Raw genomic sequence first — 16,472 nt, forward strand, 5'->3', positions numbered from 1 at the left:
TTCAATTGGGTATCCACAATTAAGATATTACACTATATTCCCCCCAAATAAAACAATGGCACAAGCTGTTAGAAGAAAGACGAAACCACACACACCAACCAACCAAAGAAAAATGTCAAAATCTACAATACCTCACATCCTGGATCATTATTGTACAAAATCCCATTACTGTTACCCCCTCAAAAGACATTAACTGCTCAACACTTATTTTTACAATTGAGTAAAATGACAACTTGCACTCAGCCTTGCTAATACCTGTCCAACCGTGATTTTTTATGTCTGTACTGATCCTGTTTCTAGCCTGGAATCAAACTCAATCCATAAACTCCAGTGCTCTTCACTTCCCAACAAACCCTGCGACCTGCTCCAATCAATCAAGATGCTCAACTGTCTCTGCTCCACACAAAACAGCCCTAGTTGGCTCAAGGTGCATTTTGTGTTCGTTTTTAACAATGACTGTGAACAATCAGCAGCAGTACATGTCTACTACTCTATTCATTCGGGAAAAAGATGGCGGTGCGGTTGCACGCAGAGGCCTGGCACTCATCATGTATTGTGTGCAGTTTTATTGTTTTGTGTGCAGTTTTATGTTCTCTCTTTGTCTTGTTTTTATCGTTTGCCTCTGTATATATTTTTGCTTTTATTTATATTGACTTTTATTTACTGAACTTTACTGTTTTTTTATGCTGCACACTGCTGAGGAGCTGCTAAACAGATTTTCATTGTTCTGAGCATAATGACAAAGATCTAATCTACATGGCAAGGGTTTACAGGGAAGGGCAACATCCTAAAAATAGCTCCTGGTAATTGTCTGCCTCACTCTCAGGGCCTGCTGAAAGCCATCAAAGATCTGAAGTGGCGTCACCAAACTTAGTGGAGAAAGGGGGATGACATGCAACAAAGGCCTCCAGCTGGACCCCAACCAGAGATGTTGCAATTACATGGTTGATGTTTTACTGTAAACCCTTAAACCACCTGAATGCCCCTGTGGTCCTCCAACCCTTATATGCCCAGGAAGAACTAGAGAGGTACATAGGCTTACTGTGCTAGAAGCTTTTTTTTTAAACAAGCCAGAAAAAAGACATTATGGGCAGATGGTGCTGACAAAGGCAATGTTTTTACAAATGAATCTTGTAGCAATTTATTTAAGCCAACCAGATGACTTAAACTGATATTATTATCCAAGATGTTGCAAGGATGGTTGCAAAGGAACACATTTTTAAATTTGACCTACACTAAATCTCCAGACAAATCTCCAACCTTTTAATAGTTGTTCTGATTCCTTGTGTTATTTAAGACATGAGAGACATGAGTTGACAAAATACTCCCTGAGTAAGTTATACAATCAAGTACATCGACTATGTTGTTTCAAAAAAGGAGTCTCATTATACAGATATTAATTGGTGCTGACAGTCAGTGACAAAGAAGTGAGAAGTATAGCTGCAGAGTGATTACAGAAGTAGATTCATCATGGTTACGGTCTGTAATTATGTCTTAGCAGTTTTACGGAAATTCAGTGATAAGAGAGATAACCGCTTGATCGCAGAGTAGAGAATGTGCAAGGGATTGCAGAAAATCTTTTTAAAAATACATCTTCCGAAATCTCAGTTAGTGCAGTGTTAACATATGAACAGATTTCCATGAGTAGTGTCTAAAAAGGGAACTAAACATATACAGTAGGCTCGTGTGTGTATGCTGCAATAGAGATTCATATCAACAAATGATATTTTTCAGACTGTTGACCTGCACATATGCTTAAAGTTACTTCCCTGAGTTGTAAATGGATACCTTCACTATATTTTTCACTTTGTCTCACATGATGTTTTATGTGCTTTAGAAGTGGAATACCAGAATATCATATTTCCTCAAATAGTGGCCAGGGCCTTTATTTACCTCAACTACAGAGGGTACCAGGCCTTTATTGGAAGCAGGCTTATATAAGAGAGAGGCCTTTATTTCTAATTCCCTCTGTTTGATAAGTATATTTGCTCATATTTTAGTACGAAGGCTCCTTGAGGCTCCGCATGTACTCATAGAACTGGAGTTATATCCAGGCAACTACTATTTATGCTTAACTGGCATGCACATTATATAACACACACCAGGAGTTTAACCACCCTTATTTTTTCCTCGGCAAGGCCAGCCTTTATTTGTTCGTGTCAACCATGCCCCCCGCCCATTATCAGAGACCCTGCTTTTAATTCATCACCGTCTTGTATTTGAGGAAATATGGTAGAAGAACAATTCTCATATTTTGGGTGAATGTTTGTCCACATTTCTTCAAGGCTATACTACAGACTAAAAACAAACCAAAGAGCCTTAAGTCTCAGAACACAAAAACACACTGTGTGCTGTACCATCACTGTACAGTTTAGCTTTGTTTACCTTGGTTCTCTTTTTGAAATAAAATGTCCTAGAGGACTTAGCAATCTAACACTTGGTTTGGAAGATAAGGAAAAACTACATGTAAAATAATGTTTTTTTCTCCATCATTGTGTTTGTTCCCCAAATAGGCCTACTGTATGTGTTGATGTTAACATGTTTCTGTCTATCAGATTAGCAAAAACATTTTCTACTTCCTTCATTTTCACACAAAAGTCAAATTTCACACTTGAGCTGCTAAAATGCAGTGGAAAGAAAAGCAGCTCTTCCCATGGGAAAAAAAACTTAGCTATAGAGATAAACTTTAAAATACAAGGACATGTCTCTGGATGGGATTTAAATTACAGAATGACGAGTGAGTTTGCAGAAAAGCAGTGTGTAATTGCAGTTGTAATTATTTCTGAGGTGGGAATGAAAAATTACCCACATACGCACTCTGTTCTGTATTAAAATCACTGACCAGCATAAGTAACGTTAAAATCACCCCACCTCCCCCTAGATAGATAAATCCAGTTCAAATGCTGTGTGACTCCAATTTGAGGGGAGAAACTTTCCCCCTTTAACACATGAATGTGAAAACAGCCTTTTAGTGTCAAACTTTCAAATAATTCTGCACAGTGAAGTGTGAAATAACAATAAGCAAAACATATTTCTGAGTGTAGGGGGACTTCAATGATTGATCGATACATTTAAAGAAAATTAAGTGATAACATAAGCCATACTAAAAATAATTCTTAGTTGCAGCCCTAGTAATTAGTCAAGGATATTACTGAGAAAGCACAAGTGATTATTAGGCAATCCTCTAACACTGAGGCCATTACAAACACAACGAAATATCCTTTATCTATACTTTGTCCTGAAACATTTGCCCTTCTACAAAGCAATTACAGGGGGGAATGAGGAGCTGAAGGTACTCTTTCGGAATACAAAGGATGGCACAGAAAGGATTTGGGTCTTTGAGCACTTGGACAAAGAGTGATTAACCTTTATCTTTCAACATGTCCCTGTCAGACATCATTAGTGAGAGGACGCTCACAAGAGAAGACGGCATACAAGCATGAACATTACCTATCTACACCCTCTTCATTCTGTTGCTGCTAATTTTGAGTTTTTCTTTAAACAAACTGAAGCATTGTGCTGATATGCTAATATGCTAATATAACTTTTCCATAACTTATGCACTACGCTATACTAGTAGTTGCTGTTTTATTCAAGCAGGTCAGGAAAGCGTCATTTTCCTCACTGCTTTTCCCTTTTCTGGAACACCATTCTCTGAAAGCTTGGTTCAGTTCACCTCAAGCAGATCATGTCAAGACTTGCATCGCACAAAATGACTCTGTAACCTCATGAGCAGACCGGGCCATGCTAATGAGGAAGATGCAGCAGGTGAAAACAATTTCTCTCCACTATATTATCCCTAGAGCCTTGCTCATAATAGGCAACCACAAGCAAGCACATTTTCTAAAATATTGCACGATTATTATTGTTTATGTTGTTATTGTTGTCAGTATTGTTTCTAACAGAGCTGAGACTTGAGACTTTGACAGTTGCTGGACTTTAAGGATAAATCTGGGAAAGGGAAGTTACTAAATAGACTACACCTTTGGAAAATACCAACTTGATTTAGCTCACTCAGACAGCTGAAGCTTCATATTAGCTTCAGCTGATTTTTTGAATGCATTTTTGGACAATATGAGGGCTGTGGATTTTGTCCAGTTTTGTCCGTTCCAGGGGAAAAGCTTCAGGGCCAGTATGGGGAATAGGAATTGTTACAGTGACCTATTTCCATGGATATATGGGCACATCAGTATTGTATTAACACACCTGAAAAAACACAAACCTATCTTTTAACTCACAAAAATGAGGACTTAGGATGGCTGTGAAACTTGACTTGAGATGTAAAGACAAGAAGTCTCGAGGTAATATGTTTGGGGACTTTTCTTTTCAATTTTGGCAAGTATTTTGTTTTTCCAGTTGAATAGCTTTAACATCCATTTTAGTGTCCTAAGGCACATACATGCTTTTTTATCTTTTAATGTGCTGAATATGATAACTCTACCTTTAATGAATAATTATTTGATCTGTCATGGTTGTTTTTCTGCTGCCTACACAGTAAGTGACTGGCCCGTAGGAATGGCTTCTCACAACACTGCAGGCTGGTCAGGCAATCATGCCTGGCAATTGCTGCAAAGCTAGATTTGACTCAAAAAATATCCTGTTTATCAAAGATATTTTTCATTTGGCTAGAGCTCCCTTAAGCTAGAAGTAAAAAAAAAGCCACATTTTCCCTCTGTGTCACATTCTTACATCCAGTCCTGGCAAATATTACCCAAAGTCGGCCTCCAATAGCCTTCAGCACAGTGTCTTTAATCGAGAACTGATATTACTGCAAATGGACAAAGGACACCGTATCTATTTATCTTCCTCTGTCAGATGCCTCAATCATCCCCTGTTGAATTCTCGTTCAGTACTTTTGTGTTTCTTTATCATTATTAACTGATACAATTATTGGCTGACTAATGAATACACCACTGAGAAGAAAATAAGCACCATGCTGGTTTCCATCATTTGGTCTGATTTAGTTAACTTGCTGTCAGCTGTTTTTTTCACACACATACACAAGAAAGCACATATAATTCTTCTCAGATGCATGACTTATATATCCCCAAAAAATCGATAGCATCCCTGGTCTCAGTTGATTTCAATCACATTCTCTCATTAAACGTGTCTAACTGGAGAGAGAGAACAACACTGGTAGAGGACTTCGTCTGTGATCTCTCTCCTTAAATATCACTGAACAGATGCTGTCCTCCAAGGTGCAGAGAAGTTGACCTTTTCTCTCCTCTGAGGGAGATTACCTCCTGCATAACAAGTTGTACTGTTATAGAAACTCTGAGGGTGTCATTACATTGTACACAAATGCATCACCTGGAATTACTGAGCTGATAAGGGGAAAAAGTTTTATGACAAGCAAGAGAAACACAATCCTATAGTTTCCCCAGAGCTCTCCACAGGCACGCTGGAATAACAAGTGAAAAACTGCTTGAGGGATGATCGAGTGGTTGGGGTTCCTCGATTCCTTTGGCTAAAACGTTTCTCTTTAACTCAGGTTTCAACTAAAAGCTCTTTGTCAAGCAGACATTGCGGTGACAGCTCCAGTGCTCCAGGATATAAAGATTCAGGACATTGATTCACTTGAACAACAAAACACAAGTCAGAAATGATGTTGCGTTTAAAGCACATTATGCTGTATTTTGCAGGACTGAAGTACTTGTCGTCCCCCTGAGCCATGCCTTCAACATTTTCTGCAGTCACTGCCAAGGCTCCACTTCAGTAATTGGCTGGGGATTTTGAGGAATATCAATCCCAGGCAAGCTGTGCATGGCTTTGTGCAAGGTGCTGGTATGGTGTCACCTTCACAGGCTGTCCCACTGCTCAGTACCCCCCGAGAGCGAGGGATAGCACTGAGATCACAGGCATCTCATCATATTTTCTGTGATAACTGCCCTGGATCAAGTGAAAGGGATTCAGAAAACTTCTTTGAGCTACTTGGGTCAAAGAGCTGGGCACAGCGTGGTGGCTTGGCTTAATAATGTTGACAGTAATGTAACACGCAGCACAGTGCCACTCATACACAGAAAATAAATCCTCTTTTTTTTCACCTCCATCTGAAAACTCTTGTGTTCTCCTATCAGGTTCTACTCTAGCTTTGTTTTATCTACTTGCCATCTTGGCACACTGGGCCCTATATGACACAGCCATAAATATGGATATGGAAAGGCAGCAGCTTCTTTTGCAATGCAAATGCATCTTTTTAGGACACAAATGCTCTTGACTTAAGGTCAAGGGAAACAACTCAACAGCTCACTGTCACTTTGCACTGCCAGTGACAATGCCTTTCTGTAAGTGGATGATTTAGTTTGAACCTACTTGTGGTTGTACCTCAACTGAACTATAATATGCTAAATAGCCCTCAGAACTGTTATTTGTTAAAGGAGACATATTGTGCTTTTTGTAATTTTCTGTTATTTTTATACTTTTATGATGTCAGATATCTACTGTATATTAAACATGGTCAAAGTTCCAAAACTTGAGGTTTGTGTATGTAGAAATGATCTCTGCAAGTCAAAAGCCAGGGCTTAAGCCTACTCTGAACGTTATGTTATGACGGCTTTTTCTACCTTGCTGTTTTTTTAAACTGTAAATGAGCAAAGATATTCCAGTAGAGCCCCAGATTAAAATATAGACCTGTAAATGTGCATAATATGTCCGCTAGAACATTTCCTTGGCTGTGAAATTATCTTTGTACCATTTGAGATCCTGCTACATTTAGTCTTGTATGTAATGCATCCATCCTGTATGGTGTAACTTGCTTGTAATGTCTCATGTTTCACTTATTTTATGATGGACACCTGTGATTTTCACACTTCAGCCATTAACACTTTTTTTCACAGATGGCTGGTCTCACATTTATCTAAATGCTGTAAGAATAAAGGCAGGTAAAATGACTGTACCTGCCATATAAATTGAATAATAAAACACCTCTCATCAAATAATTATATCCGTCCATTTGAAGTTTTTCCTGAACAGTAGTTTCTTGTGTAAAATCCCACATTCTGTTATGCAACAGGCTGTTATACAAGCACAGTTCAAATGGTGACTGACTTAGCAATATAACAATATGCATGCAATGTGTTTTTTTATTTTGTTTTTGCCTTTTGGCAACAGCACAAAGCTGTGACAGTAGGAAAAGGCAACAACGAATATTGTTGTTGAATTTATCTAATGAGAGGAATTAACTCATAATATTATAATATAGTATTACAGTAGGTTCGCATGAGGCACACACTTGTGCACCATATTACATATGTAGCTGAACCCTGTGTCCACAGCATTGGAACTGCAGTAAGAGTTAAAATGACAGGACATAACTCCAGAGGGACTAGTTCCTGCAGGCAAGCAGAGAGCAAATTTACTTCATGACTTCACAAATCGCACACTGTATCAGATGAAAATTTTTGCCATTATACTGTAGTTCTCTAAACTAACTGAAGCCTAATTATAAATAATTAATTTCTAAACATTCAGTGTCGAACACAGGCTGAACAAAACATACACTATGTGTACTTTATAAGTTTAATGAGTGAGACTGAAACATCTTTGAGTGATTATTAACTCATACACAAGTCACTTGTGTATGAGTGTACAAGTCACTCCCTATACTCTGAAACATACCCCCAGGAGATCCTGGGGGTATGTTTCAGAGTTCAATCTGAGGGAGCTGAGTCTGAAGGAGGTCGAGGAGGTCATCAAGGCAGCACATTCAGCCTCTGCTCCAGGCCCCAGTGGCGTACCCTACATAGTTTACAAGCACTGCCCAGAGCTCCTCTGACACCTATTGAAATCTTGAAGGTGACATGGTGAAGGGGGAGAGTTGCTGACCAGTGGAGGTGCGCTGGGGGGAGTTTGGATCCCCAAAGAGGAAACTCAAAGAACATCAATCAGTTTTGGTCAATCTCGCTGCTAAGTGTCAAAGGGAAGGTTGCTTGTCCCTGGTTGCTTCGAGCACACTGGTGCAGTCATGTAGCTCATCAGAGAAGCCCATGAAAACAGAGGCGACCAAGTCATTCTGTGGTTGAACCTGGCCAATGCTTAAGGGTCCATACCGCACAGACTGGTTGAGCTTGCACTACACCGCCACCATGTTCCCAGCAAGATCAATGACTTGATCCTGGATTATTACACTAATTTCAGGCTGAGGGTCACTTCTGGGTCAGAAACATTGGATCGGCATTGGCTTGAAAAAGGAATAATAATGGGCTGTATCATCTCTGTTATTCTTTTTGCCCTTGCCATGAACATGGTGGCCAAGTCAGCCAAGGTGAAATGCAGAGGCCCTCTAACCAAGTCTCGTGTATGACAGCCCCTAATAAGAGCATTTATGATGACCTTACCATCATGACAACATTGGTCCCAGGGAGTAGGTGGATTCTACAAGGTCCTTAGAAACTTATCAGCCGGGCAAGGACCATGGTGCTGAAGAATTGGAAGGTGGTTGACAAATTCCACTTTCCACTGTCCGGAACTGCCATCTCCCTCTCACAGAGCAACCAGTCAAGGGTCTTGGGAAGCTCTTTTACTCAACTCTGAAAGACTCTGCTGCCATTCAAAAAACCAACAAAGGCTTTGAAGCCTGGCTCACCAAAGTCGACAAGTCAGGCCTGCCTGGCAGATTCAAGGCCTGGATCTATCAACATTCCATCCTGCCCCGAGTCCTGTGGCCTCTGCTAGTTCACACAGTCCCATTGACAACAGTTGAATCCATCAAGGTCGGAGAAAGCAGGAGGGCAGAGAATGCAGTGGAGGTGGCACAGTCATGCCTAAGGCAAAAGGCGCTGGTGAGTATCATGGCAATAGGCAGAGAGGGCTTGGGATACTTCCCAAAGACCCCGGGTGGTAAGGCCCAGGGCATGGAGAGACACCACCTAATCCAGGAAGAGGTCCTAGCAGGTGTGGAGGGAGAGCAAATGAACAGGATGGGGCTCAGGCAGCAGGGACAAGGTGGGAGAATATAGCACAGCGCAGGAATACCTGGTCAAACGTCATGCAGGCAGACTTCCATTGCATCAGTTCCTTGTCCAGGCTGTCTACAATGCCCTACCAAGCCAAGCAAACCTTCATGTCTGGGGCAAGAGCGGGACACCTTCGTGCCCACTTTACAATGAAATAGAATCCTTAGAATATCTCCTCAGTAGCTGCCTGAAGCTCCTTGGGGTAGGCCGCTATTGTTGGCACCATGACCAGGGGCTCAAGGCGGTTGCTTAGAGCATAGCCACTGCCATCAGCACCAGCAAACACCAGTATGCCCCAAAGAAGTCAATCACCTTTGTCAAAGCTGGACAGAAACCCCACTCACAACCAAAAACGAGGATGGGCCTTCTCAACGCAGCCTCTGACTAGCAGCTGCACGTCGATCTGGGCAAGCAGCTTTGCAGGACGCTCACTCTGCAAAGTCTTCAACCAACTGGGCATTACAGGGGCAGCAAAGAAGAGGGCGATTCAATCCATAAGCAAAGCCACAGAGAAAGCCACCAGGTTGCTTTGGATCAAGAGGGCTATTTCATAGTTGGTTGCTGCTAGGACGCAAGTTGGAGCCTGATCAACCCCCGCTGGGTCGCCTGGACGAGGGTGTCTGATGTTGAGAGACCCGAAACACCCAAGGACCAAAGGTCACATCACTGATGATACGTCCCAGTGCATCCAGAAGATGTATTTTGCACAATGTCCACCATTTTTGTCCAAATCTGAATTTATGCAATATGCAGCAAAAAATGTAATGTGCATGACAACAAATGAACAGCTGTGCAACACAACACTACACCAAAATGATGATTCATAAGTGTCCAAAATCTAAATGTATTCTTCACAATAGAGTAAATTATAACATTATGACATTTCTATAGAAAGTCATTTTGGATTTTTTGTTTTTAGACAGAGAAAAAAGTTGCTATTTTGGCATAGATTTTTGCATTGGCCCCTTTTCCCTAGAGAGCAATTTGTTACCTCTGGATGTACAAGTTGGTTTTTGAGACATTTGGAATTGTAGACGCATGAGGAAAATAAATCAGATTTGAGTCGAGCTCAGAGACTGTTAAAGACTATGAAGTTGCTCAGCTGACTGAGACAGACTGTCAGTCAGAGAGCATATATGTTAAAGGATTACAACACAGCTCAGTTATGGTAGACTGCAGAGACACTTACTGTAGAAGCCCCACTGGATACATCCATAAGCAAATCTTAAAAACCAGAAATAGCAGCACATCCAGAGTGGAAAATCATAAAATTGTTCTAATGACTACGCCCTCTGACATTAGTTTTATTAGTATTTTATGATGGTAGTGGCATTAGCATTAGTATAAGTATTATCTTATATTATTGTATAATTTTCTTTCGAAAGCATAATCAAAAAGATAAGAGAAGTGCTATGTCAGCTGTAACACCGTATATGCAGCAGCCAAATAAATTTTGATTATTTTGTCTACACTGCATTTTAAAGACAAAAAGGATGACACACTATGCTACAGATGAGTCATATATGGTACAAGAGAAGAAATAAGCCTTTAAAATATCCTCTGTTATCTTGAAACCTACAATAATGGATCTATAATTTCATCACACGCTCTGCTCTTCTTGTAACAATGCTTGGTATCCGTTTCAGTATATATTATATGGTGCAAGATGTTAGTTCATGTCAGGAGCAAACTTTTTTCTTTGCCATTTGAGGGTCATTGCTCCTGCAGAACTTATCCAAGGCCCTTTTTGTCACAGCAATAAAACTGGTTTGGTGTGCTGGTCACTGGGGAAATCAAGTCAAACTTCAACAGGCCCCCATCCAGACTTGCTCTTTTAATAAGGTAGCTGGAAGCCAGTCAAGGGTTGGAATTCTTTCTCAGTGTCTCCCAGTAAAAAGCATTTCTTCAGTCTCACATGCTGTATGAACCCACGAAAAAGAATGAATAATGATGAAAACTGCCCACCACATTGTGTGATCATGAAAGCTTTTTCAGATAAATTCTTGAATTAATCTGACAATAATTGCTGATTTGCATAACAATATCATATATTGTTATATCCATATTATATCATGGAGCTGTAAGATTTATTACAAATAGTAAGGCTCTCACATATCATTGTTTTTTGTACACTGGGGTTGGTTGGTCCTCTTTAGCTTCCTGTACACTAAAGCACTCGCTCATATTTATCTATAAAACCATTCTTGGGTTACAACCACCTTATTTGTCCACATTAAATTAGGTAAAAGAGCTTTTATGTATGCTGCACCCTCTGCCTGGAACCTTCTGCAACTTGATCTAAAATTGCACAATTTGGTTTCTCTTTCTGAATTTAAGTAATTGCTGCACTATCTGTCTGCTCTCTATCTGGCTGCTGATGTTTTGGAGTATTTTAGAGTCTAAATGTGTTAGTGTCATTGATTGTTTTTTAGATTGGTCTTATTTGTTTTATTTCACTTATTTTGAGATTTAGATAGCAATTAGGTTGTTTTAAGGAGTTTTAAGTTGTCTTTAGGATGAAATAAATATTTTATATGATTATATTGCAGATTTTATGCATGATTTATAACTGTTGTGTTCCATTCTGATATTGAGACATACAGTATTTTGTGTTATTTGTTTTATGTATCTTGGCGAGGACACTCTTGAAAAAGGGATTTTTAATCTCAATTAGGTTTTTCTGGTTTAATAAAGGCTAAAAATCAAACAAACAAACAACAGACAACACAAGATGAATAAATGTGAGCAGAAAAAAGCTACCAATATTATATACAGCCAATATTTTAAACAGCAGCATAACTTCAAATAAAATTTAGTTTTCCTATTTATCCAATTCAGCTTTTAGCAAAACTACATGGCACTGGAACCTCAAGACAAAAGCCATTAAAGACTAAATGAAATCAGCTAAACATATAAAGAACTGCATTTCAAATTGCAGTGTTCTATACTGCATTTTCATAAACATTTAATGGGAAGAAACAGGCTACAACAGGGAAGCTGCTCCAGAGTCCCAGATTGAATACAAATGTCATTACAATATCTGTGTAGGAGGATCAGAATGATTAAAGCAGGGAACATATTTGGATGCAGACAGTAACAAGACACTGAAAAGCAGGTGAATGCTGTTGTATATTGTATGTGAAGGCATGTGACTGGCAAAGGACAAAAAAGCAGGAAAATACACAACACACACACACACACACACACACACACACACACACACACACACACATACTTAACCGTATAAGTCATTTATTAAGTACATATTGATAGATTCAGGTTCCCAAATCTGAGAATTTGCTGCTTTTCTGTTGTGTTAAATAATCATCAATTATATATAATTTGGGTTTTCTGTCAGTTGCACAGTATATCAAATCTGTGTAACTGAAGAGAAAAACAAACGGCAAAGCAAAGTAATATATTGCAGTTATTGACTGTATAAAGAGTTTTTATTTTTATAGACAGGTGAGGTTAAAGTATGCACCAAAGTTCAGACAGAAGGCTGAATACGTGCACAAAAGGAAGAAAAACACTTAACTGACTCTTATATGTACACATCACAGTCTCTTCTTTCTGATCTCCACTCAAGCTGATGATAAATTAACACCTGCATCTCAGTTTCCAAGGAAATTCTAATTCTGTCTTTCCAGTATATATCATGTAGCATGTTCACACTGGAAAAATGCATAAAATTTGCATAAAATTTTAACATGAACAACAAAATGTATCAATTTCTGAGCGATGCGCTGCACAGTATATGAGGAGGAGCCACACACAGTAAATCAACTCTCCTCTAGATTGCTGTCTCAAAGATAAATGATGAGGTTAAAGGTCCTGTACTGCTACACAGTTGTTTTCAGATGTTTTAGCTGATTAGACTTTTTTTTCACAACTAGTAGGGCATATATAGACTGTTTTTATTTTGTTTGTTTGTTTTTTTTAATCTCCCCGACTCTCCCTGAATTTTGTGGCACTTGTTAGAGTTGCAAAAATGTTATCTTTGTGATTGTGTGGCTTATATGGAGTTCCTTTACATATTTATCCATTTTGCTGCACAGCTCTGTCCAACTTCAACCTAAGAAGAGGTGTAATCAGTTAATTAATTATAGTTTTAGCATTGTATACACTCACCAAGCACGTTACTAGGAGCACCTGTGCAATCTAAGGCAATCCAATACAACAGCTCTGCCATAAATTCTACTTTTATGAAATTTATACATTTTCAGTTCAGGTTGTCATTGTCAGAAAGGTAATAATTCTACTTTATGTTTATTATTGAGATCATTGTGGGTGGTGGTGTTGTACTGGGGTGCATTATGTATGTGTATCCCTCATGTATGTTAATTGAAATGTGGAGCTGGGACTCACTCTATAGCTCTGTCCAACATATTTGTATAGTTCTGCTTTGTAAAATGAAGAGACTATGCATATTGGGATTTGAATTTTTAGTTGAATGATGTGGAACAGTTGTAATTTTCCATTTCTATTCCATGCACAAAATTTGCATATAACAGAAAGTTCTACTATCTTAAGAGTCAACATGTTCATCAACAGTGTGAGCTAGTTGCCCCTGTAGGGCTGCACCAATCACATACGCCTTATACTGACTTTATTATGTGGATTCATCCACATTAAATGCAGTTTCTTTGTCAGTGCTTCCACTATCAGTTACATTCTTTCAGTTTGATGGGCTGCTCACTCAGTTTTTAGTGGAACAGGAATTCTTGGCCTTATGTTTGTTACCTCGCATATAAATGATTTCCAATAAGTTCTACGAAGTGAGATGCACAGATTTTAAACTTGGGAAAGACAGAGCACTAGAGTTGGATCAGTACTCAGTATTGGCAGCTGCCCTGACTTGATGTATTGAAAGAGTTCCCCCCTGAGTAATCATTGTGCTCTTACAGCCCACACAACCAAAGTGCTTTAAATCTGTTTCAGTGTGGTTTAAGAGAATTGCAAAGAAACATTTTGCATTGTGATATAACCCTTGTTTGTTTTGTTTCTCTGCCCTAATTATTTATTGTGAAAATTCAGAAGAAGTTGCCATTCCTTCTGGCCTGCCATTCTGAAAGAGGAAAGGAGATGTTATAGATTTCTTAGTCAAGAATCTGTCAAGCTGTGCTTTTAGAAAAGAGAGAGAGCTGGCAGACATACAGCAAGAAAAGAAGATGTGCATGTGTAAACCTATTATTAGCAAGCCTTTGCCCTTGCGGTTTTGGACAAGTAAATAGTGTGCTATTATCTTTACTTGATACAATAGCCATTACAGCCCTGCATGGACAGAACACATTGTGCAATATTATTCAAATACAAGAGATGAGAATTTATTTTACATAGATTTGCAAGCAAAACCTGAAGTTACATTTCACATATAAGATTTATATTCCAGGATAGTACAGAGAAGTAAGAATTAAAGCAATAGTGTCCATTATTCTATCAGATCTATGAGTCAAAATAAGAGTTTTTTCTCCTTCACTTGCTTCATGCAGACTTTAAGTAATAGTTTATTTAATCAAAAGCTCTTAACAAAACACATTAACAACATCTAAATAAGTGCTGATTATAGACCTGCTTAAGAAAAACACTACAGTACCCGCATCAGCAACAACACCTGCTGATCTGACTGCCATCTTGAGCAGGGAGCTAGATATTATCGGAAAGTGGATCCTTGAAAACAACATATCCAAAGCAAAAAGCATAGTATTTGGTTCAAATCATTCTCTAAGGTGAGAACCAGAGCTTAAACTCTTTATAAATAAAACACCCATCTAGCAAGTAAAGGAAACCAAGCTATTTGGCATCTCTCTTGACAACAATGGTTAAAACACATCAACACTGTTGTCAATAGAATGGGCAGGCATTCGTTGAAGCAAGGCGATGCAGAAAATACCTTACGTCTGATTTGACTTAACTTGTATTAAGTACTCTTATTCTTCTGCAGCTTGATTACTGCTAGATAATGTGGGCGAATGGCACAAAAAAAGATGGAAGCAAACTTCAGCTAGTACAGAACAGTGTCTGTATGGCACTAACATCAATAGCACACACTTCCATCTCAACTGGCTAAAAGTTGAAGACAGGCTGATCGCTGCACTTCTACTCTCAACATGGAAAGTCTTATAATCCAAAACTCCATCATATCTGTACAGTTAATTAAAACACAATTTAGAGTCATATATATATCACCAGACTGGCAACAGAAGGCCAGGCAAACAGTAATTTCCTTAAACATACAGTAGTATAGAGCAATGAAAACAGGGAATTCTTTACGACTGTTACCGGCTAAAATAACAAAAAAATCAATGTTTAATAAGCAAGTAAGGACACACCTAGGAACATCGTATTTTTAGGATGCTATGCATATGCAGATTTGTAGTTTTTGCTGGTAACTCTGTTGAGAGAATCATCAGTGTACGTTTTACTCATACACATCACTGTTATTCTCTAATACATGTCTTATGTCTGCCATTTGTGTTGATTGTAATGTTTAATGAATGTTTTTAAATGTGGACCCCAGGAAGACTGGCTGTGCTTCAGGGCACAGCTAATGGGGATCCTAACAAATAAACAAATAAACAAGGGACGCAACACTGACTAAGCAAAGATACAGTACACTTAAACCGCGGATTAAGGCTTTAGACTCCTAGACTAATTACACCTTGCAGAAATGTGATTAGTGAGAGCAGTCACAGTAAGCAGGGCAGAGACAGAGACAGAGTTATAGTAGAAGCACAAGCCCAGTTAACAAAATAAACAAATATATGCTTTCAGGCACACAGTCAGTCTGGCACAGAACCTTACTTACTGTATGGGCAGATGGACATGTAATGGAAACCATCATATGGCTCAATGAGAAAGAGGATTAGCATTTGATCCAGATAATGATCTAAAATGTCCCGGCGACGGCAGCAAGAAGAAACACAGGCTCCCAGGAGAGCTCGCTCACTTTTGACTTTGAACATTCCCAGCCATACACATGATTTTCAGCATATATTTTGTGATACAACTGCTTAAACAAAATTAAATTAATTTCTAAAGAATAATGGCTGTTGTTACAATTCCTTTAACAGACTGAGTATGAATATTAAAAGTGATGTTCACTCAGCTGGATTTTAACCATAAAGGTGCACCTACATTGTACTTACACACCTTGTTTTCATGACCTTCTCCAGCATGTAACGCCAGCTTTGTAGAGATACAGTACATACTGTAGTACAATAGTAGAAAACTCTTTGACATAAATGTTCTTGCCGACCACCATGTATATGATGGCCATATATGTTGAGGGCAAAACATTTCATGTGCCCAGTTTCTAACATCAGACTCTGACATGTGTGAAACAAAACGTCAGAGAAGTTTCATTTTCAGTATTTTAGTAGGTTAATATTAAGACTTGACATCAAAGACCATTCTTAATAGGACCATTGAAAAGGGGGGGGCATTTTACATGCTGGGTGCCAGTTAAGAGAACGATCCAAATGACCATTTCTTCTTCTTATGTATATCTTTTACACA

General features: G+C 38.9%; 1 protein-coding gene, 1 long non-coding RNA gene and 1 pseudogene across 2 annotated transcripts in view; 2 read left to right on the forward strand and 1 right to left on the reverse strand.

Moving 5' to 3' along the window:
• The window catches only part of b3galt1b (UDP-Gal:betaGlcNAc beta 1,3-galactosyltransferase, polypeptide 1b), a 44,678-nt gene that overhangs the window by 27,475 nt on the left and 731 nt on the right, over positions 1-16,472 (reverse strand). The window lies entirely within an intron of this gene.
• LOC122992876 lies at positions 3,576-6,939 on the forward strand. The gene is made up of 2 exons (XR_006406158.1): positions 3,576-3,768; positions 5,643-6,939. It is a non-coding gene; the product is annotated as an uncharacterized LOC122992876 (long non-coding RNA).
• On the forward strand, positions 7,580-8,957 carry LOC122992555 (annotated as a pseudogene).

Source organism: Thunnus albacares, chromosome 11 (genome assembly GCF_914725855.1).
Source record: "Thunnus albacares chromosome 11, fThuAlb1.1, whole genome shotgun sequence".
Taxonomy (NCBI): Eukaryota; Metazoa; Chordata; class Actinopteri; order Scombriformes; family Scombridae; genus Thunnus; species Thunnus albacares.